The sequence below is a fragment of the Rhinolophus sinicus genome, linkage group LG03 (genome assembly GCF_036562045.2).
Source record: "Rhinolophus sinicus isolate RSC01 linkage group LG03, ASM3656204v1, whole genome shotgun sequence".
Lineage (NCBI taxonomy): Eukaryota > Metazoa > Chordata > Mammalia > Chiroptera > Rhinolophidae > Rhinolophus > Rhinolophus sinicus.
In genome coordinates, this window is record NC_133753.1 from 14505833 (window position 1) to 14531277 (window position 25445).

A 25445-nucleotide genomic window follows, 5' to 3' on the forward strand; every position below is an offset into this window, starting at 1 on the left:
TTTCATGTCTATTTGCCATTTGTATGTCCTCTTTGGAGAAATGTCTCTTCAGGTCCTCTGCCCACTTTTCAATTCGGTTGTTTTGTTGTTGTTGTTGTTGAGTTGTATGAGTTCCTCGCATATTTTGGATATTAGCCCCTTATTGGAGGCAATGTTTGCAAAAATCTTCTCCCATTCAGTTGGTTGCCTCTTTATTTTGTCAATGGTTTCTTTTGCTGTGCAGAAGCCTTTAACTTTGATATAGTCCCATTCATTTACTTTAGCTTTTACTTCCCTTGACTTTGGAGTCAAATTAATAAAATACTCTTTGAACCCAAGGTCCATAAGTTTAGTACCTATGTTTTCTTCTATTCAGTTTATAGTTTCAGGTCTTATGCTTAGGACTTTGATCCATTTTGAGTTAACTTTGGTACATGATGACAGATAGCAGTCCAGTTTCATTCTTTTGCACATGTCTTTCCAAGTCTTCCAGCACCATTTAGTGAAAAAGTTGTCTTTTCTCTGTTGTATGCTTTTTACTTCTTTGTGAAAATTATCTGTCCATATTTATGTGGGTTTATTTCTGGGTTCTCAGTTCCATTCTATTGGTCTGTGTGTCTGTTTTTCTGCCAACAGCACGGTTGCCCTGTAGTACAAGCTAAAGTCAGGGAGTGTGATACCTCCAGCATTGTTCTTTTTCCTTAGGATTTCTTTGGCTATTTGGGGTCTTTGTGGTTCCACACAAATCTGATGATTTTTTGTTCTATTTCTTTAAAAATTGCCATTGGGATTTTGATGAGGATTGCATTAAATCTGTATATTGCTTTGGGTAATACAGCCATTTTAACTATATTGATTCTTCCAATCCATGAGCACAGAATATCTTTTCATTTCTTTGTGTCTTCTTCAATTTCTTTTAAAAATGTCTTATAGCTTTCAGCATATAGATCTTTCACATCCTTGGTTAAGTTTATTCCTAGGTATTTATTTCTTTTTGTTGCAATTGCAAAAGGGATTGTGGGATTTTTTTAAATTTCTTTTTCTGAGATTTCATTTTAGTATATAGGAATGCAATGGACTTTTGTATCTTGATTTTGTAGCCGGCAACTTTACTGTATTTGTTTATTGTTTCTAATAGCTATTTGGTGGAGTCTTTAGGGTTTTCTACATATAGCATAGGGTCATCTGCAAGGGGAGACAATTTAACTTCTTCATTCCCAATTTGGATGCCTTTTATTTCTTTCTCTTGCCTGATTGCTCTGGCAAGGACTTCCAACACTATGTTGAAAAGCAGAGGTGATAGGGGACAGCTCTGTCGTGTTCCTGAACGTAGAGCAAAGGGCTTCAGCTTTTTACTGTTCATTATATTACCTGAGGGTTTGTCATATATGGCCTTTATTATGTTAAAGTATTTTCCTCCTATACCTATTTTATTAAGTGTTTTAATCATAAATGGATGTTGTGTCTTGTCAAATGCTTTTTCTTCATCAATTGATATAATCATATGATTTTTATCCTTTATTTTGTTTATGTGGTGTGTCACATTGATGGATTTGTGAATGTTGAACCATCCTTGTGCCCCTGGGACGAACCCCACTTGGTTGTGATGGATAATTTTTTTTAATGCATTGTTGCATTCGATTTGCTAGAATTTTACTTAGGATTTTTGTATCTGTATTCATCAGAGATATTGGTCTGTAGTTTTCTTTTTTTGTGTGTGTTATCCTTACCAGGTTTTGGTATCAGGGTAAGGACGGCCTCATAAAATGAATGAGGGAGTATTGTCTCTTCTTCAATTTTTTGGAAGAGTTTGAGTAGAACAGGTATTAGATCCTCTTTGAAGGTTTGGTAGAATTCACTAGTGAAGCCATCTGGTCCCGAACTTTTGCTTTTGGGAAGGTTTCGGATGACTGATTCAATTTCCTTACTGGTAATCGGACTATTTAGATTTTCCAATTATTTGTGATTCAGCCTAGGAAGGCTATATGTTTCTAAGAACGTTTCCATTTCTTCTAGACTATTGAATTTTGTGGCATATAGTCCTTCATAGTATTCTTGGATGATCCTTTGTATTTCTGTGGCATCCGTGATAACTTCCCCTCTTTCATTTCTGATTTTGTTTATTAGTGTCTTCTCTTTTTATCTTAGTGAGCAAAAGCTTTTTATCTTAGTAGCCAAAGGTTTATCAATTTTATTAATCTTTTCAAAGAACCAGCTCTTTGTCACATTAATTTTTTTCTATTGTCTTTTTGTTCTCTATTTCATTTTTCTGCTCTGATTTTTATTATTTCATCTCCTGAGCTTGGGTTTCATTTGTTCTTCTTTTTCTAGTTCTTTAAGGTGTAATTTGAGGTTATTTATCTGGGATTTTTCTTGTTTCTTGAGATAGGCCTGTAATGATATAAATTTCCCTCTTAAAACTGCTTTTACTTCATCCCAAAAATTTTGCTAGGATGTATTTTCATTCTCATTTGTTTCTATGTATCTTTTGATCTCTCCTCTTATTTCTTCTTTGACCCAGTCGTTTTTTAAAAGTATGTTGTTTAATCTCCACATATTTGTGGTTTTAACTGCTTTCTTTTTGCAGTTGCTATCCAATTTCAAAGCCTTGTGATCACAGAATATGCTTGGTATGATTTCAATATTCTTAAATTTGCTGAGGCTAGTTTTATGTCCCAATATATAGTCTATCCTTGAGAATGTTCCATGAACACTAGAAAAAAGTGTATAGTCTGATGTTCTAGGATGAAGTGCTCTATAAATGTCAATTATGTCCATTTCATCTAATGTGTCACTTAGGGCTGCTATTTCATTATTTATTTTCTGTTTGGATGATCTATCCATAGCTGTCAATGATGTATTTAACTCCCCTAGTATAATTGTGTTTTGGTCAATTTCTCCCTTTAGTTCTGTTAGTAGTTGCTTGGTACATTTCGGTTCTCCCTGATTGGGGACATAAATATTGATGACTGTTATATCAACTTGTTGTATAGTCCCTTTTACCATTATGAAATGTCTATCTTTGTCTTTGTTACCTTTTTATCCTGAAGTCTTTTCATCTGATATCAGTATGGCTACACCTGATTTTCTCTGGGTACCATTTGCTTGGAGTGTCAATTTCAACCTTTCACTTTTCTATGTTTGTCCTTGTAGATGAGATGTGTCTCTTGGAGGCAGCATATGGTTGGGTTTAGTTTATTGATCCAATCTGCTACTCTGTGCCTTTTTATTGGTGAGTTCAGTCCATTTACATTTAGGGTGATTATTGATATGTGAAGATTTCCTATCATTCTATCCTTGGTTTTCTGGTAAGACTGTGTCTCCATTGTTACTTTGCCCTTTTGTTGTTGTCCATTATTTCTGTGTGGTGGTATTCTATGATTTTTCCCTCTGTTTCCTCTTTTATTATGTCATATATTTCAGTTCTGGATTTTTTTTTTTTTTTTGAGTGGTTACCATTAAGTTTATGTAAAAGAAAGTTTCATATTTAGAGTATTTCATTTTCTTCAGCATGCTTACTTTCTCCATTGCCAAATTCCGGTTGAGAACTTTACTCTCCCCCCTTTTATGTTTTGGTTGTAACAAATTATTCCTATTTATGCTGGTCAAATGACCTCCTTCAGTATTTCTTGCAGTGCAGGTCGTGTGTTAGAAAATTCCTTCAGCTTCTGTATGTCTGGAAAAGTCTTTATTCCTCCTTCATATCTAAAGGATATCTTTGCTGGATATATTATTCTTGGCTCATAATTTCTCTTCTTCAATAGTTTGAATGTTTGATTCCACTCCCTTCTGGATTGTAGAGTTTCTGCTGAAAAATCTGATGTTAATCTAATGGACTTTCCTTTGTAGTTTACTGTCTTCTTTTCCCTGGCTGCCTTGAGGAGTCTTTCTTTTTTGTTAATTTTTGACAGCTTCAATACAATGTGCCTTGGAGAAGGCCTGTTGGGGTTGAGGTAATTAGGTGTTTTATTTGCTCCTTGGATTCCAAGATCCAGTTCTTTCCACAAGTTTGGGAAGTTCTTGTTGACTATTGTTTGAAAATACTCTCTGTTCCCTTCTCTCTTTCTTCTCCTTCTGGTAGGTCCATTATTTTTATATTGCTCTTTCTGATGGTGTCAGAAAGTTCTTGTAGAGTTCTTTCACTTCTTTTAAATCTCAAGTCTCTTTCTTCTTCCATCAGTGCCATTTCCAGATTTCTATCTTTGATGTCACTGAGTCCTTCCTCCATCCAGTCAACTCTACTACCTAACCTGGTTATTTCATTCTTCATTTATTTTATTGAGTCTTAATCTCCAGAAATTCTATTTGGTTCTTTTTAAAAATTTCAATCTCTTTGTTAAAATGTTCATTTTGTTCTTTGATTGTGTTTCTGATTTCATTAAACTCACTGTCTGTGTTTTCTTGCACCTCGTTGAGTTTTTTAAGAACCGCAATCTTGAATTTTCTGTCATTTAAGTCAGATATTGCCACGTCTTTAAGTTCATTTTCTGGACACTTTTCATTTTCCTCCTGAGCTGTCTTGTTACCTTGGTTATTCATGGCAATTAATGATTTATTATTTCTCTTCCTAGACATCTACAGGAGTGAGTTCTGCAACAGGTTGATAGAAAGATGTGTTTTGTTTTCCAGTAGGTGTTGGTAGGATGTTTTGTTTTCTCTCCTACTGCAGCCTTTCATTCTCTCTCACACTGTAGTGTTTATTTTCTTTGCACTGTTCTGTCTTCTCACACAACGGGGGGATTCCCTGGAAGGTGGGCTTCTCTTCTGTGAACAGTTCACCTGGGTCATAGGGTTCCACATCTGTGGGGGGATGTGGAGAGCTTTAAGTTCCAAAGCTCTTCCTGCACCAGATTCAGAGCCCGTGAGTTTCAGCAGCTCTGTTTACTCCTGCAGGGATCTGCCTATATAGGTGGGGACAGGGGCAGGGTGGGTTGTGAGAGGTGGCCCAGAGCAATGATGATGACAACCACCACAGGCAGTCTTGCTTCCATGACTCCCTCCCCTTTGCTGGAACTAGTTGGGCTGCAAGTCCATGTCTGTGGACCACAGTTCTCAAAAGTGCAAATATTCTGTTCTTTTGATCTGACATGGCTACTGTTCTACTGACAGGTGGCAGCGGGGCGAGCTCTGGGAGGGCGATCTCTGGGGGGCGGCTAGGCTCAGTGCCTAAGGCTTCCATTCTCTGATCAGCAGTGAGGGCTTAAACCACCATTTTCAGCCTTATTCCCTCAGGCTTTGCTCCCAGGTCTCTGCCATGAGTGTTGAGTTCATCTGTGCTTTATACTGTTCCCTCAGACCTGTGGGCCATAAGCGGAGCCCTAGCTGTCCAAGTTCTTCCCTCTCCCACAGCTGCGATAGTTCCCAAATGCAGCAAGCTCGGAGCACCGAGGTAGGTCTGTGTCTCTGTCTCCACACTTCTCCCTTCTCTCCTTCCTCACTCGCACAGTTTGCCTACCTTTAGATGATTTCAGTAGTACATCTCTTAGTCTTGCCTGTCTGCTATGCAGGGAGTCCTTTGTGGAGTTACAATTGTTCAACTTGTTGTAAATTCCAGGGGAGATTTCAAGAGGCCCACCTCACGCTGCCATTTTTATGATGTCATTACTTCTTATTTCTAATTTCTATTATGTCTAATTGAGAGAAGTCAAGGGTGAAGGAACTCTCATTTATGTTGTCATTATGGACGAGGTCTGATATAGGATCTCCAATTTTCAACATGTGTTTTTGTTGGACATTCATATTTACTCACAAGGAGGGATATATATATATATATATATATATATATATATATATATACATACATACATACATATATATGTATATATATGTACATACATATACATATACATATACATATACATATACATACATACATATACATACATATATATATATATATATATATATATATATATATATATATAATATAATTTTTTATTTTTTATAATGGGCCAAGATTGGTTGCACCATATATTGATTCACTCTGCATTTCATTGTTTAGGACTGAGGCACAATGTCTCAACTGGAATACCAGAAGTATATTGGAATCTACTTAATAGCTGGGCTGTGGCTTTTAAGCAATGACCTCAACAAAAGGAAGGCAATGTGAATAGTCAGTCAATATCCAGCCATCGCTGCCACAGGGTCTACATTTTATTGACTAAGTGTCTTCATTTCCAGGGGCCTCATTATTCCATATAATTTTGCTATATTAGTGGTTAATTTATTTAATTCAAGCAAAAAATGTTTCCAAGTTATTCTATAGTAATTTACTAAATTTTAATATTTAGTTACATTAGTTATATATCATTTTCCAAACTATGTCCCTTTCAATTCCCTTTGTTTCTATTGGTTTCACCAATATTTTATTAATTACTTACTATATGCCAAGCATTGTGATGGTTTCAGGAGAACAAGTATATATATAAAAAATACCTTGGGCACTTTTAGTTAACTATAGTGGATGGATTATATGCATTGATCTCTAAGATTTCTTCAAATGCTACTAAAATGAGAGTGCATAAGAATAAAATATGTAGGCCTTCTAGGATGTCAAAAATGGAAGGGGGGAAACAAAGTGAATGAGAAAGGTGAATTTATTTTTGGAAGAATGAAAAACATGTAAAGGCATAATAACTGACAACATATCTGAAAAAGTCGAAACATAAGTCCCTGAATAGAGTGGGATTCTAAGTCATAAATCTATTAACTTATGATGATAGATCAGGTAGGCTTACAATTTGAAACTACAAGTAATATACAAGATGAGGAAGATATCAGGATAACAACAGAGGACAATGTTAAAATCTCTAAGAAATTGATGTTCCACAAGGTAACCCTTATTTTGTCTCCCCTTCCCTCCCAGCCATCCATCCTCTCCTGCTAATGTGTTTACCAACTGAAAAAGAAAAAAAGAAAAAATAGCACCGGAGCTTTCAAATCAGAGACACAGCAAAATGGACTGAAGGTAAGACTTTAAACAGAAAACAAGTATTCAGTGAAAATGTATAAACCATGAAACAGTGCCAGCTTGTATACATTTCTCTTAGTCTGTTTCCACAATTCCTGTAGCCAGTTCACATGCCCTTCAAAAGGAGAGTAGCAGATCCATTCTTGAAAAGGCTGAAGGACCAATGGTGAAGAACCATAGGTAGCTTTGTCTGGGATAAATGGTCTTCATTGTGAAAAGTCAGCATCTCCCTATACTGACATCTCCCAGTTAATAAGTCCTACACATGGCCCAAGAGTTCCAATTAACAGTCAAGCCTCATAAGACATGAAAGACAAAATCCAACATACACTAACATGAAAAAGTGACCTCATGGAAAACAGAGAATCTCAGGAGCAGAAAAAAAATAAATAAACTATAATTGATATTGTGAGATATGAGGAAATATACTGTTGTTGCTTTAATAAGAAACAATCACTTAATTTCATTATGTCTCATTTGTAAAATGGTACCTCCTAGTGTGGCTCTGAAGATAACATTAATGGATATATGTAATATATTTAGAACAATACCAGACCCACAATAAATTACACATAAGTATTAACTATGGTATTAAAATTAAGGGATACATTGAATTATATGTTTATGATTACTTCATAAATTTTTAGGACTGAGGATAGTGTTCAAATTATATTAATCTTACAATCTGAAAAGGAAATCAAGAAAACAATTCCATTTATAATAGTATCGAAATACTAAAAATATTTAGGAAAATATTTAGCAATATATGTCTAGGACTTGTATATTGAAAAGCACAAGCCATTATTGAAGGAAATTATAGAATTAAAGTAATAAATGGAAAAGTCACTTTGTGTTCATAGATTAGAAGATTGAATATCGTTAAGATGGTAAGACTTGCCAGATTGATCAACGGACACAACACAATTCATATCAAAATCTTAGTTTGTTTTTACTTACTGATCCTAAAATTCATACAGAAATGAAAAGGGTACAAAATAGTAATAATAATAATAATAACAAAGTTAGAGGATTCAAACTTCCTGATTTCAAAACTTATTTCAATATACAGTAATCAAGACAGAGAAGTATTGGCATAAGGATAAGTGGAAAGATCATTGGACTAGAATTGACTATATATAGGAATCTTACATTTATTGTTAATTGATTTTTGACAAGGGTGTTAAGACAATTCAATGAGGGAAAGAATAATGTTTTCAACGAATGTTGTCAGAACAACTGGATATCCACATGTAAAAGAATTAAGTTGGACTCCTACCTGAAATCATGTACAAAAACTAACTCAAAATGGATCATAAGTATAAATGTAACAACCAAAACTGTAAAACTCTTAGAAGAAAGCATAGGAGTAAATCTTTGTGACCTTGGTAGAGGTAACGGTTGCTATGACAACAAAAGTCAATCAAAAACAAAATAGATAAAATAGAATCCATAAAAATGTTTAAAATTTTGTGCTCCTAAGACATAATCAAGAAAATGAAATGACAGCTTATAAAAATAATTTTTGCAAATCATATCTTATCAGGAAACTAGTGCCAGACCATATAAAGGATACTTATGACTCAACAGTAAGAAGACAACCTGATAAAAAAACAAACAAACAAAAAAACACATAAAGAACTTGAGTAGATATTTCTACAAAGAATATTTTCAAATGACCAGCAAGAACATGAAAAGATACTCAAAAGCATTAGTCATTAAGAAAATGCAAATCAAGCGGTAATGAAATACCACATCACACCCACTGGTATAGCTAGATGATAACAAATGGTGTGGAAGATGTGGAGTAATTAGAACATTGGTGCAGATGACATTGTAAAATGTTGCAGCAACTATAGAAAATAGCTTGACAGTTCCTAAAACTGTTAAACATAGATTTACCATATGATGCAGAAATTACACTCCTAGGTATATACCTAAAGGAATAAAAACATATTTTCAAAAAAAGTGTACAGTAGTGTTCATAGCAGAATTATTCTTAATCGTAAAAAAGTGGAAACCACCCAAATGAATACAACTAGGTGAATGGGTAAATCAAACACGATGTGGTTTATCCATTCAATGGAGTATTATTCAGCAATGAGAATAAATGAAGTGTCCATGCTATAATATGGATGAGCCTTGAAAACATTAAGCTAAGTAAAATGAGCCATTCAAAAAAGGCCACATTATGTTTTTTTCACTCATATGAATTATCCATAATAGGAAAATTGATAGAGAAAATAGAATACTGTTTGCAGGGAACTCAGGATAGAGGATAATGGGGAGTGACTTCTAATCAGTATAGGGTTTCCTTTTGGGGTGATGGGCTTGTTTTAAAATTAGGTAGTAGTGATAGTTGTATAAATTTGTGAATATTTAAAAAAACACTGAAGTGTACACATTAACAGGTGAATTTTATGATATACAAACTACATCACAATAAAGTTAATAAAAATAGATTAATCATTAATCTCATTAGAATGAAGAACAGCAACATTATGACTTATTGTGAAACAGAAAAATGATGAAATTTTAAGAAGGAAGAACCCAGAGTACAAATAAGGAGCTGTGGATGATTGGTGAATTGAGTTAAAAGTATCTTTAAAAAAAATTGTTAAATTTATTGGGATAACATTGGTTAATAAGATTATGTTTTAAGTGTGTAATTCTATAATATATCATCTGTTCGTGACATTGTGTGTTCACTACACAAAGTCAAGTCTCCTTCATATGTTTGACCCCCTCTACCTGCTTCTACCTCCCCTACCGTTCTTCCCTTTAGTAACCACCATATTGTTGTCTATGTTGATTAATTTTTTGTCTGTTTGCTTTGTTTGTTCATTTGTTGCTTTCTGTACTATATCCCACATATAAGTGAAATCATATGGTTCTTGCCTTTTTCCATCTGACTTATTTTGCTTAGCATGATAATCTCAAGATCTATCCATGTTGATGCAAATGACAGTATTTCATCTTTTCTATGACTGAGTAATATTCCATTGCATACATGTACCCCATCTTTATCAAATCATCTATCGAAGGACACTTAGTTGTTTTCATGTTGGTCACCGTGAATAATGTTGCAGTGAATACAGGGGTACATATAGCTTTATGAATAAATATTTTCAAATTTTTTGAGTAGATACCCAGAAGAGGGATTGCTGGGTCATTTAGACTTGATGACCTTAATGAACTCAAACCTCACATGTAGGACAAACTATCATATTTGCATTCACCATGGGCTGTGAAATGGAACTGATGATGAATGAGTGGGTATAGATGCTGGAACTTAAGAGACCAGTGGGATCTTATAGACCATATAGCTCAGTTAAATGCAGAAAAGATCTTTGCTATAATCATATTTACACACCTTGTGAGTGTACAGACAAAAGGAACCCAAGAGATTCATGTTCTGGTGTTTTGTTGACATGTGAATGCATTAGAGTGTAACTATTTTCATCAATGTATTATATATTTTCTTTCATTCTATATCTATATGTATCACACAAACTAGTCAGCAATAAGATAGAAACTATTCACTTGTTGCAAATAATATGTTAAAATTAGAACATACTTGAGCAAACTCAATTGCTTTCTAAAAAGGCAAAATGCTTTCTTAAATGCAAAAATCGCAGGCAATATTAACACTGTTCTTTTCATATTTATTATCTTATTAATTTTGGCAATATCATAAAGTTGGTATAACATGATTTATTAGCTACAGTCTCATGCTGCTTGTTTTCCATGATTCCATTAACTTCTTTCTGAATTATAACTTCATTATTTTTCTATCAATTCAATAAATAATTAGATTTATTTATTTACTCTGAATTCAGTAATTGACTTCACCATTAATGAAAAAATACAGTCCAACAGAGAAGAATAAAGTGGTTTTGAATTATATTCAGGTGACTGTTGTGTGGTAGACACTATTTAACACAAACACGTATGTGTGTGCTTGCCACATGCCAGACACTGTTCTAATGATTTTATAAATGTTAACTCACATAATCTTCAAAATAAATCTGCAAGGTAGATATTAATGTTAACATAACAATTTGACATGTGAGGAAACTGAGGCCCTTAGGAGATAAGTTAAACAGCTGTGCTGTGGCAGCTTCATGACCACAGGCTGCCTATCAGATGGATAACCAAGAGCCTCCACTGGTAGTGGCTGGAGTTGTATCTCTGGAAGTGCTGGCCAATCATACACACTGCCTACCTTGAAAATGGATTAATGACCAGAATTGATGAGCAAGGACTGAGGAAATTTCATGTTGTTATACTAGGCATAAACACATCTTCTAATAGAAGGCTTCTCAGATAAGCATTCCCTTATCTTCAGCTCAGACTAATCTAATTACTTTTCCAGGTCCTTCCCCAAACTCAATGGTGATTATATTAACAGGTAGCAAATTTATAGGAAAGACTTTACTCTTGAACAATTCAGTCATGAACCTAAAAATGCTGGAGAATAAAGAAACTGACAGTGATTTCATGATATCTGGCACATAGACTCTGAAATCCTCAAGTGTGAGGATTATTGATTTATTAATATTTATGTCTTGAAGGATATAACAAAGTAACTGATTCATAAAAAAAATTAGATAAATATTTGATGATGGTTTTCCTGATGCAAGGAAGAGAAAAATGAAGGAAGGAAGGAATTACCAATGTTTGTGGTAAAAAGGTTTGTTTCTCATCACATCCCGAATTGAAGGGAACAGTTATTTTCACATTTTCCTTTTAAACATTTTAGAATTCCTTTTTATATTACTAGCATTTTAATACATACAACTCACTGTACAGGTATTAACACTCCCTTATTTTTAGATTTCATATTGTTGTCTGATTCGGTATTGCCAGAGCATTTCAACTCAATGCATTATAGTTTCATAGCAATTCCTGTTTTAATGCTCACAAAATTGGAATGTCCTTCTATTAGCCAAGGTGGGAATTGCTTAATAGTAACAGAATATCAGCCATCTCCACTATTTTACTCTAGGGAAATGGGAGAGATGAATTTTTGAAGCTCTATTTATTGCCTTCCAGCCAAGCCTTCCAGCCAAAAACAAAACAAAACAAAACAAAACAAACAAACAAAAAACCCACAAAAGGATAAAGGATAAAAAGAGCAGAAAACACCCTCAGAAAAAGGCGAGCATATGAGATATTCAGTCTTTTCACAGTCTTCACAAATGCGTAGATGAGGGACTTAATTTGTGGTCTCAATGTTTTGATCTGATTCCCTGTATTTGCATCTCTGGCAACTAGATATGTCATTGCCCACTGAATAACCTCAGCATAACCACACTGCCACAGGCTGCCTGCCGACTCAGCAGAATGCAAAAGCTATCCAGTGGATCCTGCCACAGAGGTTGGCAGCATATGTCATGATCTTAAGAAAATAATTATTTCATTATTTAATGCACCATTTTTCTTAACTATTGAATAATATCCCTATCCTCAAGGGATATTCATTCACTTTTAGAATAAGTCCTGTCACTTGTGACTTAACCATACCCAAACCCAGTAATTTTAAAGCCTATCCGGTTGAATCGTTTAGTTTATATGGCACATGTACACATGCATGCTGTATCATTGTGTATGCATAGGCAAAAGGAGAGATAAGAACCCAGGCTAGCTGGCATTGCTCTTCTCCTAGTAACAAAAATGTTATCATTTCATTGAACATTATTTACTGATAATCTATAAAGCTCCTTACAAACAAATCTCTCTCTTTTTATTAGTTTGTCTCTACCCTTTGTGCTCAGTCCAGTTCTTTGTATCTCTCCCAGCTCAATACTTGTTTGATAACTACCAAGTTACTTGGAGAAGAGAAAACTAAAACAGAGTTAAGCTATAGTTAATTTTTCACAAGTAGGTATTCTGCAGTAAACTAAAATTCCTTTGAGGTCTTCACCTGTGCTTTATATACCAAACATGGCATTCCAACCTGGATTATGTACAAAATGGCGAAGTTTATCTATACATATGGCTGTGTTATAATTCATTTGTAAATGACATAGGGAGCCATGGTATCATCACTTTTTGTACCATATTTTTTCATATGCTCAAGCCACATATATTATACCAAATAGAGAAAGTATTCAAACTTATTCCAAAGTTTAAACAAAGTCCAGCTGTTTCATGAAAATTGCAGTTGCATCTCTTTAAAGATTAGTGCAAAACTTCATAAAAATCTCTTCCATACCTCGTCCTTTCTTACATCCCTACCTTCTTAAATGTCCTGTCCCAGGAACTGAACTGATCAATAAGAATGTAATCATTAGCTATATAGACAGGACTTCGCTTCCATGTAGCTTACTGTCTAATGAGACTGAGAGAGAAGTCAATATTGAATTGCAGAGAAGAGTGCTATCAAGCTGATTCTCTTGTGAGCAAAGCCAGACTATAAACAATAAGCATGATAAGGCTATGACAAAGTTCCACATTCTTTCTACTGCTCTGATGGCCTGAATACCGTAGCACCTGAAAGGCAGAATGGAATTTAATAGACATCACTGACTGTAGAACAGGGAATCATAATCTAGCTTCACCATCCATCATCACAGACCAAGTTCATTTTGTTGCTGTCATGTATGTCACTATGGGAATAACTGTTTTACTAAGTAGTCAGCATCAGATCAGAGATGAGAAGAAAAGAAGTTGAAGAAAGTGGTTTATCACCTATTGGCTCTTCTTTGACTTAAAGAACTCCTTGGATAATAGGATAATGACTCTCTGTGACCTGCAAGGGGAAAGATTTCTTACAAATCAAAACAAAACAAACAAACAAACAAAAAATACTGGTCAAAGAATGTGGGAAGAGAGTAAGAACCCAGATCAATGATCATGGAAAGACAGCTCGTTGACCATTAGATGTATCATTTTCAGTCCTACCTGCACGTGAAGGCTCAGAAATATCCACCATTTGAAATGAACAAAACAGAAAAGGGCTTTAGAACTTGATACTGAACTCAACCCCAAATGGTTTCCAAGGACACCATATTTTATTTAATAATTAAGTTCCTTTATTCAGGCCCCATCCACATCATTTGCATAAGAACACAGTGTCCAAGCCAGTTATACAAACAAAACTGCTGAGACAATAATATTAAGGCTAATGTTGTAGGTTCAATGAAACCAATCTGTAAACAGTAGCTAAGTTTTAATAAGAGAACTGCCATTTATGAAACACTTACCTGGTGACATAAAATACCTAACATGCATTAACTTTTGAAATCCCTAAACATCTCTACATAATAGGTATTTTATTCGTATTTTACAGATGTGGAGCCCAGAAGCTCAGAGTTTTTGTTTCCAAATAACACAGCAGTCAGATAATAGTCCTAGGATGGAAACCCATATCCGTGAATCCCAGGGACTGTTTTATTACTGCATAGAGCTGCCTGTCGAAAGAGGTTTTTAAGATATGGCTTCTCCCTCAAGGAAGTTATGATCTTGTTATAGAAATAAAAGCTACAATTGAATGTAAATCAGCATGTATTTACTGCATACCTTTGTGCACAACATACTATGAGGTTTATGAAAATAATTACAGGATAGGCTCTGCCCTTAAGTAAAGCTTCTTAAATCAAAACCACATTGAAAAACCACCTCACAAGTGTTAGGATATCTATTATTCAAAAGACAAGAGATAATTAATAAGTTAATGCTGGTGAGAATGCAGAAAAAAGGAAACCCTCATGGACTGTTGGTAGAAATAGAAACTGGTGTAGCCACTATGAGAATATATATATATATATATATATATATATATATATATATATATGACAACTATATTCACAAACTTGTTGCACCGCTGTTGCTAACCTTTTTTGATATCAGAGGGAATATTCATTATGAAATTATACCAACTGGACAAACAGATAACCAAGTTTACTATTTGGAAGTGCCGAAAAGGCTGCATGAAAAGTTACACGACCTGAACTATTCACCAACAATTCATGGCTTTTGTGTCATGACAATGCACCAGCTCACGTGACACTGTCTGTGAGGGAGTTTTCAGACAGTAAACAAATGACTGTATTGGAACACCCTGCCTACTCACCTGATCTCGTCCCCCATGACTTCTTTCTTTACCCAAAGATAAAAAAAATATTGAAAGGAAGATCTTTGATGACATTCAGAGCATCAAGCATAATATGACGACAATTCTGATGGCCATTCCAGAAAGAGTTCCAAAATTGCTTTGAAAGGTAGAATAGGCGCTGGCATTGATACATAGCTCCCCAAGGGGAATACTTTGAAGGTGACTGTAGTGATATTCAGCAATGCGATATGTAGCACTTTTTCTAGTATGAGTTTGTGAACCTAATTGTCCAATCTTGTGTGTGTGTGTGTTTGTGTGTGTGTGTGTAATATTATTCAGTCATAATGAAGAAGAAAATACTGCAATTTGCAACAACATGGATAAACCTGGAGGGTATTATGCTTAGTGAAGTAAGTGATACAGGGAAAGACAAATATTGTATGATCTCACTTATATGTGGAATCTACAAAAGTCAAACTAATAGAAATAGAAAGCGAGTATACAATACACTATTATTAACTATAACTGTATAGTTATAGTTAATAACTATAGTTATAGCTAATAACAACCCTCAACAAGGCTTGTCCTTGTTAAGTCACCTGTTGAATAGAACATGGGTCTGCCAGCCTGGGGCAGAGATGGCAGCCCCCACATCCTGGCTGGAAACACAGTCTGGGGTACACACCAGGGGCAGAGGGTTGCGGGGTGTGGGGAATGTCATTCAAAGAATGCAAACTTTCAATTATAAGATGAATAAGTTCTAGGGATCTAATGTGCAACATGAAGGCTATAGTTAATAATACTGTATTGTATACTTGAAATTTGCTAAGAGATTCGATCTTCTCTCACCACACACCAAAAACAGTAACTATGTGAGATGACGGCTACGGTAATTAAGCTTATGGTGGTAATCATTTCACAACATATATGTATATCAAATCATCACGTACACTTTAGATTTACACAAGGTTACATATCAATTATATCTCAATAAAACTAGGAAAAATAAAATAATTTAACAAAGAAAAAAAAGCTTAGAAAAATATCAGAACTTAGACACCGTCTAACGCTTCATTTTAGTGATGAAGCTTCAATAACCTGAACAGGACATGCCTTCCCCAAACTTATCTGTCTCCTTATAGGCAAAGCAGGGCCAGCAGCTGGTGGTTGGCATGGTAATCATAGGTTATACCCAGTGTCATAGGTCTGTGATCAGTGCACACGACCCTGCTCTCAGGACTCCACACTTGGTATTTCATGCTCTGCACTGAAGTCTTACAATACTTCACAATTGTTATCTCTGAATGGTGCCTTGCAAGTGAAGTTCTGGAGACAAGAAAGCATGCCTCTCCAGGCTGTGTCCTCAGCTGCCAGCTGCCAGCTGCCTGCCCCCATGGGACCCTGGGAACCAGCCAGCCTCCCCTTCTCTACTTCTGCCCAGTTACTGCTCCTGCCCTTCATCCTTGGCAGGGAGCTGGGTGGGATGAGATGAGTGTCAAGGAAAGGTGTGCACCCCAGACTGTGTTTCTGGCCAGGGCGTGGGGACTGCCTTCTCTGCCCCAGGCTGGCAGAGCCATGCTGTGTTCAACAGGTGACTTAACAAGGACAAGCCTCCTGTCCACCCCCATGCTCATCCCAATGCAGAAATTGCCATCTCTTGAGGTTCACAGGCCTGCTATGCATTGGGACAGCAGACCACTGGGAAGAGATTTGATGTGTCAGCTGGCAGAAGGGCGAATCCTGGAGGGTTGTGAGTTGATGCTACACTACTGAGTCATGGGGTACACCTTTGGGCATCAAGGAGCTTTTGCACTTGCTGGGTGAGTGTCCCTGTGACCGAGAGAGCATGACACTAAATAGCAAATAAGCAATATGACATGTTTTTGCAGAGACCCAAGAAATAAAGAAAAACTTTTTTTTTTTAATTTTAGTACTTTAAGTACCCTATTTCACCCTGTATTTTGGACAAGAGACTCCATATTTTCACTTCCCATTGGGCCTAGCAAATTAGACGGCTCCAGTTACTATTTATCGATTGCTTAATATGTGCTAAGTTCTGGTGCTAAGTATTCTACATGAATCAACAGCATTCAACCATTATAATAACTGTTTATTGAAACAGTTATTAACTGAATTTTATGAATAAAGAAACCCAGGTCTGAAGAGGTTAAGGCAAGATGCCTAAGATCACACAGTCAGTGACTAAATCCTCAGCTTTGGTTATGGGATGCCATAGTCCATCTTTTTAACAACTATGCATTACTGTCTCCATCCTGGCCTCTGACACACTCAGAGTCCCTTAGACCCATCACACCAGGCTCCCCAAATGCTGCCATGGGCAGCAGAACTAAACTAGGCCCGATGGTAACCAAATACACAGACAGATAAAATGCTCCTGATATTTGTGGGGTGGGGGCTGAGGCAGAGCTCTTGTCCACAGAAACATCTATAGAGTTTACAATTTTTTTCATGCAAGAGTTACATTTTCTATGCATTCAATAAGGCAGTAGCCCTGTGTTGGCTTACCTTTCTGTTGTTGCTGTTTTCTCGTAGAACTGTATTTTAGGGTCCGCAGTCCTAATATGGAGCTTCCTCTCCTGAGCACAGAAGACAAAATTGTGAGTGATGCCATAGGAACAATGCCAGCAATTGTATCTTTAACCGTAAAACCCATAAACCACATATAAATAAATGTGTCAGCATTCTTCTTTGATTGAACGTTGACGGCTTTCCATATCCTTGCTAAGAACAGCGTCGCCAAGTCCTCAGTACATATCTGCAGATAGATGCTACCACCATGTGAGAACACAGTGGAGGGGAAAAGCCATTCCAGAAAATCACAAATGCGATCAGACATCCTTTGGGCCTCCATGTATCATTGTGTCTACTTCTTTAGCCCAAAGTAAATCACACTGCCTCCACCCTCAACCATCTCTGATCACCGAACATGACCAGGATGCTTGCAAACATCTGGCTTCTCATCTCAGTTATTGAAATTTCATTTGTTCAAAAAAAATGACTGCAACACATGAGCTTTCCCTCCCTCATTCTCTCTCCCCGCAAATGCTCATTTATGGAGGAGCAGGTTTCAGTCTCTAAATGATTACTCTATGCTTGGCAGGTGAAGATTGCAGCGCCAGTTACGTTAATGATTTCTGAGGTGATGCTGAGGCCTCAGAGGCTGCTTGGCAGAACAGCTAGCAGGAAACTAATGAGCATCCCAGCACGACCCCGGACCATTAAAAGGGGGGTATTAAGACGAGGGGGAGGGAAATAAATTAGAGACCTCAGCCTCTGGTAAGAATATCAGTGAAAGTCCTTAATGGAGTCTAGAAAAGAAAATTAATCACCCATAATGATTAGGGTGTGTGCAAATATTTGATTTAATCTCACTTATAAATATTTTCCTACAGAATGATGCATGGCATCAGAGAGGGTTGAGAAGCAGGATCCGTACTTGATTTAATCATGAGATGAACAGAGTGGTGGAAGTGACAACAATTACAGGAATATGTACTTGGAAAAGGCATTCTTTTTCTAATGCACTTGTGGTATTCTTGGCTAAAAGAGTATACAATTCTGCTGTGAAGAATGCCCCTTGGAATTCATGATCTTAAGTACTGGAGATAGTCAATTATCAATTGGCAAATTAAAATATACTTACATAAGCAATTATCTAATGCTGAACTTTTAGTAAGAAAGAACAATTGAAACATAATTTTATAGTCACTGGTCTCTGATATGTAATATTAATCACTCAAGTAAAATAATAACAGAATAGTACTTTAAATATTGAATAATAAAGTGGATAGAAAAAAAGGATTTTTTGAAGAAATTAGTGTTTTTTTTGTTTGTTTGTTTTGGGTTTTTTTTTCAATTACCATATGACCCAACAATCCCTCTCCTGGGTATCTACCCCAAAAATCTGTAAACACTTATACATAAAGACAACTGTGCTTCAATGTTCATTGCAGCTTTATTTATGGTGGCCAAAACATGGAAACAACCAAACTGTCCTTTGATAGATGAATGGGTAAAGAAGTTGTGGTATATATACACAATGGAATACTATTCGGCAGTAAGGAAAGATGAAATAGGACCGTTTGTGACAATATGGATGGATCTATAAAATTTAACAGGAGAAAAAGCTAAGAAAAAGTTTAGTCATATGATGCATAAGAAATATGAAGTCACCCTGATGTAGTAGGAAACAAGCAAGCAAAACAAAACAAAACATGAGACTGTTTATTAGACATCATGAGTCAAAGAACTGATTCTTTAGTTAAATATCTTCCTGACTTTATATCAAATCAGTTAATTTTCTTGTCCCTCAATAGTCTCACACTTAACCTGAGTCTCTATTTCCCAGTGCCTCAACTGAGAAATTAATCGAGATTAATGTTTAAAAATCTACACGTTTTAACTTGCTGTAGTCTTTATACAGAATAACATATGGGGAATTATACAGGGGAGTTCTTCCCACAATGACTAAGAAAGGATTCTGTTCCCTCTCCAACTGTTCAGGTTATTTCAGCAAAGAGCCAGAAGCTGTTTAGAGAGAGGATTAAATCCTGTCCTCCACGCTACGGACACTTCATAGGCATGTGGTCTTGGAAAGCCACTTAACTTCTTGATGTGTTATTTTTCATCCTTGGTTTACAAAGGTGCCAAGGAGTTGTATTAGTCTGAAATATTATAAAGTAGGAGAATTTGTAAAATAAAAAGTACTTCATAATAAAATTATTTTACAAAGATTAGGCACCACAATAAGGTGTTGCAAAGTCAAACGCATTGAATAGTCTGAAAATGAAGAGCGATAGATAGGATTTGAGCTACTCCTGTTAGGGAGCAGAGTGGGTTAGCTCACTCCTTGGAGGAGCTTAAATAATCAGACGCAGACTTGCCATCACGAACACACATGATGTCTCTTCTACTATCGGTTGTGAATGGTACCAAACTGTCAAGAGTGCAGCATCGTTCCCATCCAAAATGCTACTTCAGAAGCTGCTATCAGTTTTTGTACTCACTCCATTTGACAAAAATTTGTGAACAGGAGAGGAATATAACTTGTAGTTACCCACCCACCAAAAAGCTGCTGAAGCATACCATCACTGTTCCCTGAGAGAATAGACCCAGAACCCTGCCTCAGGTGGGCAGAATATCAGGGTAGCCCTCTTCCACCAAATGACTGCTCCCGAAGGCAGGTGGACAAAATACAATTTACTTAAAAGGTGATCCATCTTGATGTCATGTCAACAGAAGCTGAGTCACTTAAAGATCAATTCTCCTATAATGGACATATTTGTCTCAAATTTACATTGCATAATATTTCATTAAATGTCTATACGTCTTATATACTATGATACTACTTTCCCAGTTAACGGGAACATAAGAATTACCTGGGATGCTTAGTAAAATACAGTGGTATCCCTGGACACCTTCCCACAAATTCAGTGTAGTCAGCACCAGCTATGAATACGCATTTTTAAGAAGCCACTCAGAGGTTCCTTTGACTAGACAAGTTGGGATACACTTCTGCTAAGAATTCGATAAGACAGAGATACATTTGATCCAGTCTTTGAAGACCCTACTAAATTTAGAGATCTAGACATACAAATATATGATTGATTATTTCTGGAGCTAGGATAGAGGTCCGCAGTATAGAGAGTAACAAAGGAAATATTAGCCCGTTTCATCAGAGCAGATGGGGCAGAAGGCAGAATTTACACAGAGGAAAAGGTTATTTTGTTGGTGCTCATCATTTTAACCTTCTCTTGGATTGCTTTCGGCTTTTCATTTTAGATTCATGATCTGATTCCTTCTGAACACACTTCTGAACATTTCAAGAACACTTCTATTTTACGTCCTGTTTAATCTAATCAACTGTTTCTTACTCAAAAATGATCAATTACATAACTTTTGTTTATACTTGTTTTTATTGTGAACATTTCTGTTACATATGTTTGTGATTATATAGAACTGTCTGGGGAAATCAACATGTATGCAGATCTGTTACTATTTAGTGGGATAAATTTTGAGAGTGAGTGAGATGTGCCCATTTTGCTATCTCCTCAATAGTAAATATTTTAATGCCTTTTATGGGGGAGCAAAACCAAAAAAAAAAAAAAAAATCGTATTTTCTAGTTTATTTTAATTTGCAGGTCTTAAAGTATTAGTGGGAATAAATTTCATATGGTGGTCTGGTCACCTATATTTTTTTATGTATTCTATATTCATGACTACTTGACTTTTTATAATAGGGAGAATAACTACGTAGAAGATTTTCTCATTTAGTTTGAGAACCTATAGAATTCTGCCAAACCCAGGTTGGGGAACACGATCTTGTGCCTCCAAATGCATGACATTGGTGTGTACAGAAGCAGACATTGCATTCCACTTGTAGTTTAAGGACATATTACCACAGTCTAATAAGCTGTAAATACTTTTTATCCAGTGTTTCTTTGGTTTGGATGTCCTTGTGTTGGACAATTGCGAAGGGTCCACAGTAAAGGTGCAATTACCTATACATTGTGTGAGAGCCCACTCTGATTTTTCAACCTGTCAGCTTATGCTTTGACCGCTGATAACATGACCTTGCAATACTTATACAGTCTTGTCACAGGTGAATGCAGACATCTATAAGATTAGGTTCAGGAAATGGAGTCTTACATGAGTAAAATAGAGAAAGGGCTTAAAGTCTGAGAGGAGACACAGAAAGCAAAAGCTGTTAATGCTTGGAATGCATAGGGGAGCTTACTCCCCATTCCTGTGGGTTCACCACCTCCTTTTACAGTGATGAATTATGTGCTGGGTCAGCTGCAGTGGTTGTGATCCGCATAGGACAAGCCAAGCTCTGGAGCCAGAAAAATGTGGGGGCTAATCAGCCTGCAGTTTATCAGAAACAGAGTGCTTGTAAAGAATCCTGAAATAAAGACAGATTATGAACGGATGATGGAGTAATGTTTGTAATGATAATGTCACTGTTTATACTTTTCATTGTATCCTTTATGACACTTTTAGCATATTGAAATTTTTGTACTACAGAAGTGGCTATTTAGCTGATGACCTAGATAAGTCATGGCATTCTTGAGAAAGAAGGAAGCTGTGAGTTTATCTTGTTTAATCTTCTCATTTTAAAATATGAGATAACCACACTTCTGAAAGGAAGGATGATTGCTCAGGGTGACACAGAAAGGTCTATGCAGACCTAGTGTCAGCACATAGATGTCTGGTTCCCACGACAGTGTCGTTATCACCCCACCACGCTTACACTGCTTCCGACATCCATACATCAAAGTATCCAATATTACTAAGCAACTATTATGTATGAAAACATTGAATTAGGCACCACCTCATTTTGATTGTTTCAGCTATTGAAAAATGTGTAACTTCTACAATCAAACATTATCAGGCAGTGGAAAATGTCATTCTTTTCTGATCCTATCAAACTCACTAAGTAATCACTGAATGGTATAAGTTGTACCTTTTCCTGAAATGCTTTGGTGATCCATAATGAAGGTCTGTGCAAATTTCTGTAGATTACTTTTGCACGGAATGCTAATGCAATATGTATTGGAATCCATTGGTTTCTAGAGTGCCAATCCATTCTCTCTTCCACAGAAATGATAGCCATCTTCCATAATCCAGACACTCCATAAGTAAGCAACTAATTTTCCTACGGGGGATTTAGTCACCTTTCTGTTTTTATCATCTAGATGGAACTCCAGTTAGCAGTGCCTACCCAGAAGGACCGTTTTGTACCTCTATTTCCAAATCTCTGAGTGGATGGGCCATTACTTATTTCCTTTTAATGAAAGTGACCAAACTGAATACAGAAAACTCCCTAAGCTCCAGGGGACTTTACAGGAAAGAACTGCCTACTCTGAACTCAAGCTGGCTGACCTCACCTTCCATCACCATGAGCTTCCAATCATCTATGCAATGAAGTGTGACAACAGCTTTAATAGCATGTGAAACATGTTTTATTATGGGGCTATTAATTTGTCCTTCTGGCTATGTGATGTTCTCCATATGCTACATGGGAAAGTGCCCTTCAGCTCTGACGTCTTTCTTGATGAGCTCTCCTGCTCTGATAGGGTGGAGCTCTAATGGGCACCCTTTCCCCTGCTCTGTCCTTGGCAGAGACCAGCACCATCCCATCACTTTTTTTGTGTGTGCAAGGAAGAGTAGAATGTCATGGAATTACATCTCGCAGTTGTGCATTTTTTTTTACTACCCAGAGATATCTGCCAAGCTGCGCTTTTGATGGCCTAGTCAATGAATTTATTATCAAGAGATTCATTTTTAATACATGGAAATAAAAAGAAAAAGGCTCCATTAATTTTAGAAAAGGGTCTGTGTGAATGTGCATGTGCTAAAAGGCATGTGACTATATAGATTGCTATTTATTACCCATATCAGACAAATAATATTAACTCACTAATGTAGTAATCTGAAGGAATTAAAAAAACACAAAAAACTAAACCTAAGTTTTTAAAAATATATATTGTGTATGTTAATATATATAGAGAGATGTGATTTCAGTATATTTTGAGATCCAGTGGACTTATAATCACAGTTTTTGTGGATACTCTAATCTTATACCTCACTTATTCAACCAAGTATTTTCAGTAGCTCCCTGTCTAGTATATTGAACGTAAATATATGATGAATAAATATACACATTATAGATAGCTGAAACAAATAGATATAATGTTCTCTAATCGATTGTGTAAGTGGTATAATACAAGCATTTGCAAAGGGGCATGGAGTATTAAGAGGATGAAGAATGAGGTCCCCCAGGGAGAAAATTTGTGCTGGTGTTTGAAAGAGGAGTAAGAATTTTACAAGGAAGCATGCTGCATGGAGGTGATAATGCCAGTTCTCTGTGGGGTAAACAGGGGACTCAGGCATTTCCCAAGGCCAATTTCCTGGTTGTAGTGATTCTCCTAGAGTTCTGTAAAATAGTAATACTGGGGGAGCCTGGGAGAGTGACATATGGAATATGGAATATTTGGGGGGATTTTCTAGAAGTTTAAAAGTAGCTCCAAATATATGTTGAATAAAAGATGTATAAGACAGGATTTTGTGTTATTAGTTGTGGTAGGTAGAATCCTAAAATGACCCCTAAGGTTTTCCACCCCCAGGTGTCCACCACCTGCACCATCCACGGTACTCTAAATATGATGGATTTTACTTCCATAAGTAGGTTATGTTATTAGGCATAGTTGACTTTAAGAGAAGAAGATTGTTGTTGTAGACCTGGCCTAATCACCTAAGCCTATAAAAAACAGAACTTTTGGGAGCTAGTTACACTCAAGTTCAGTGATTCAATATATGCCAGAGGGATTTTATGCATTGTTGTTGGTTTGAAGTTGCAGGGACCCATGTGTCAAGGAATATATGCAACATCTTGGAGTTAAATACAATTCCTGGCTAAAATCTCAAATGATTTGTTTCTGGAAAGCAATCTCTAAAATAATAAAAGATCAAGAGATAGCCACAAAAGTGTTATTGTTGATGAGACTAGGAAATCTCTAATCTGCAAACCATAACATAAGAAGAAAAATCTTCCAAATACTATCGATAGTCTGAGAAATTATATATATTTCATTTATACTATGAGAATGGAATACTATTAAAATAATAATTAAACAATAGTTCTTGTGAAGTAAAATCATGATAACATTTTAAAAAGTAAACAATTTGGAAGGTAAGGTAAAAAAATGATTTGGAAGGCTTTCCACAGACCAAAAGATAAACAGGTGGATGGTATGAATGGAAAAGATAAGACAAAGGACTGATCCAGAAGGTGCAACATCCAGCTAATAGCAGTTTCAGAAATAGAGAAGAATGACAACAGACACACGGAAAATGTTACTGTGTGGCATAAAAAGAAAAATTTCGTAACCCACATGTGCTTGTAGATTAAAGGGCCCATCAAGTACTCATCACAATACATTAAAAAATAACTCTAAGGACATGATGATATAACTTTAAACAACCAGACACAAAAATCCTAAATTCTTCTAGGGTTTATGTGAAATACCAAATATCATATGTGGCATTGGAATAAAGATGGCAACAAACTTCTCAAACAAGACATTGGAAGTAAGAATGTACTGGCGTATGGCTTCCAAAATTCTGAAAGGAAATGCTTTTCAATCTGGAAGTTCATAACTTAATAATTATCCATGAAGCATGAGGGTCCAGTAGAGATGTTTTTCAGACTTGCAAAGCCTCAGATAATGTATCTCTTAAAGTCATGCCTTCTTTTCCTCTTCTCCCAAAAGCTACAGGTAGGTGTGCTGTAACAAAACGAAGAACACCGGGGTCCAGGAAAGATGGCATTTGAACCACGGGAAAGGTAGGGAAATTCTAGGACAGCATCCTCAAGATCAGCTAATCCTGACTGCATCAGACACGTGGAAGCCCACAGCA

At 36.2% G+C, this 25445-nt stretch overlaps 1 long non-coding RNA gene across 1 annotated transcript in view; it reads right to left on the minus strand.

The window, feature by feature from the left end:
- Positions 1–25445, minus strand: part of LOC141570517 (uncharacterized) — a 712144-nt gene that overhangs the window by 53894 nt on the left and 632805 nt on the right. The window contains exon 7 of the long non-coding RNA XR_012494572.1: positions 17532–17602. This is a non-coding gene — a long non-coding RNA (uncharacterized LOC141570517). The remainder of the gene's footprint in view (positions 1–17531; positions 17603–25445) is intronic.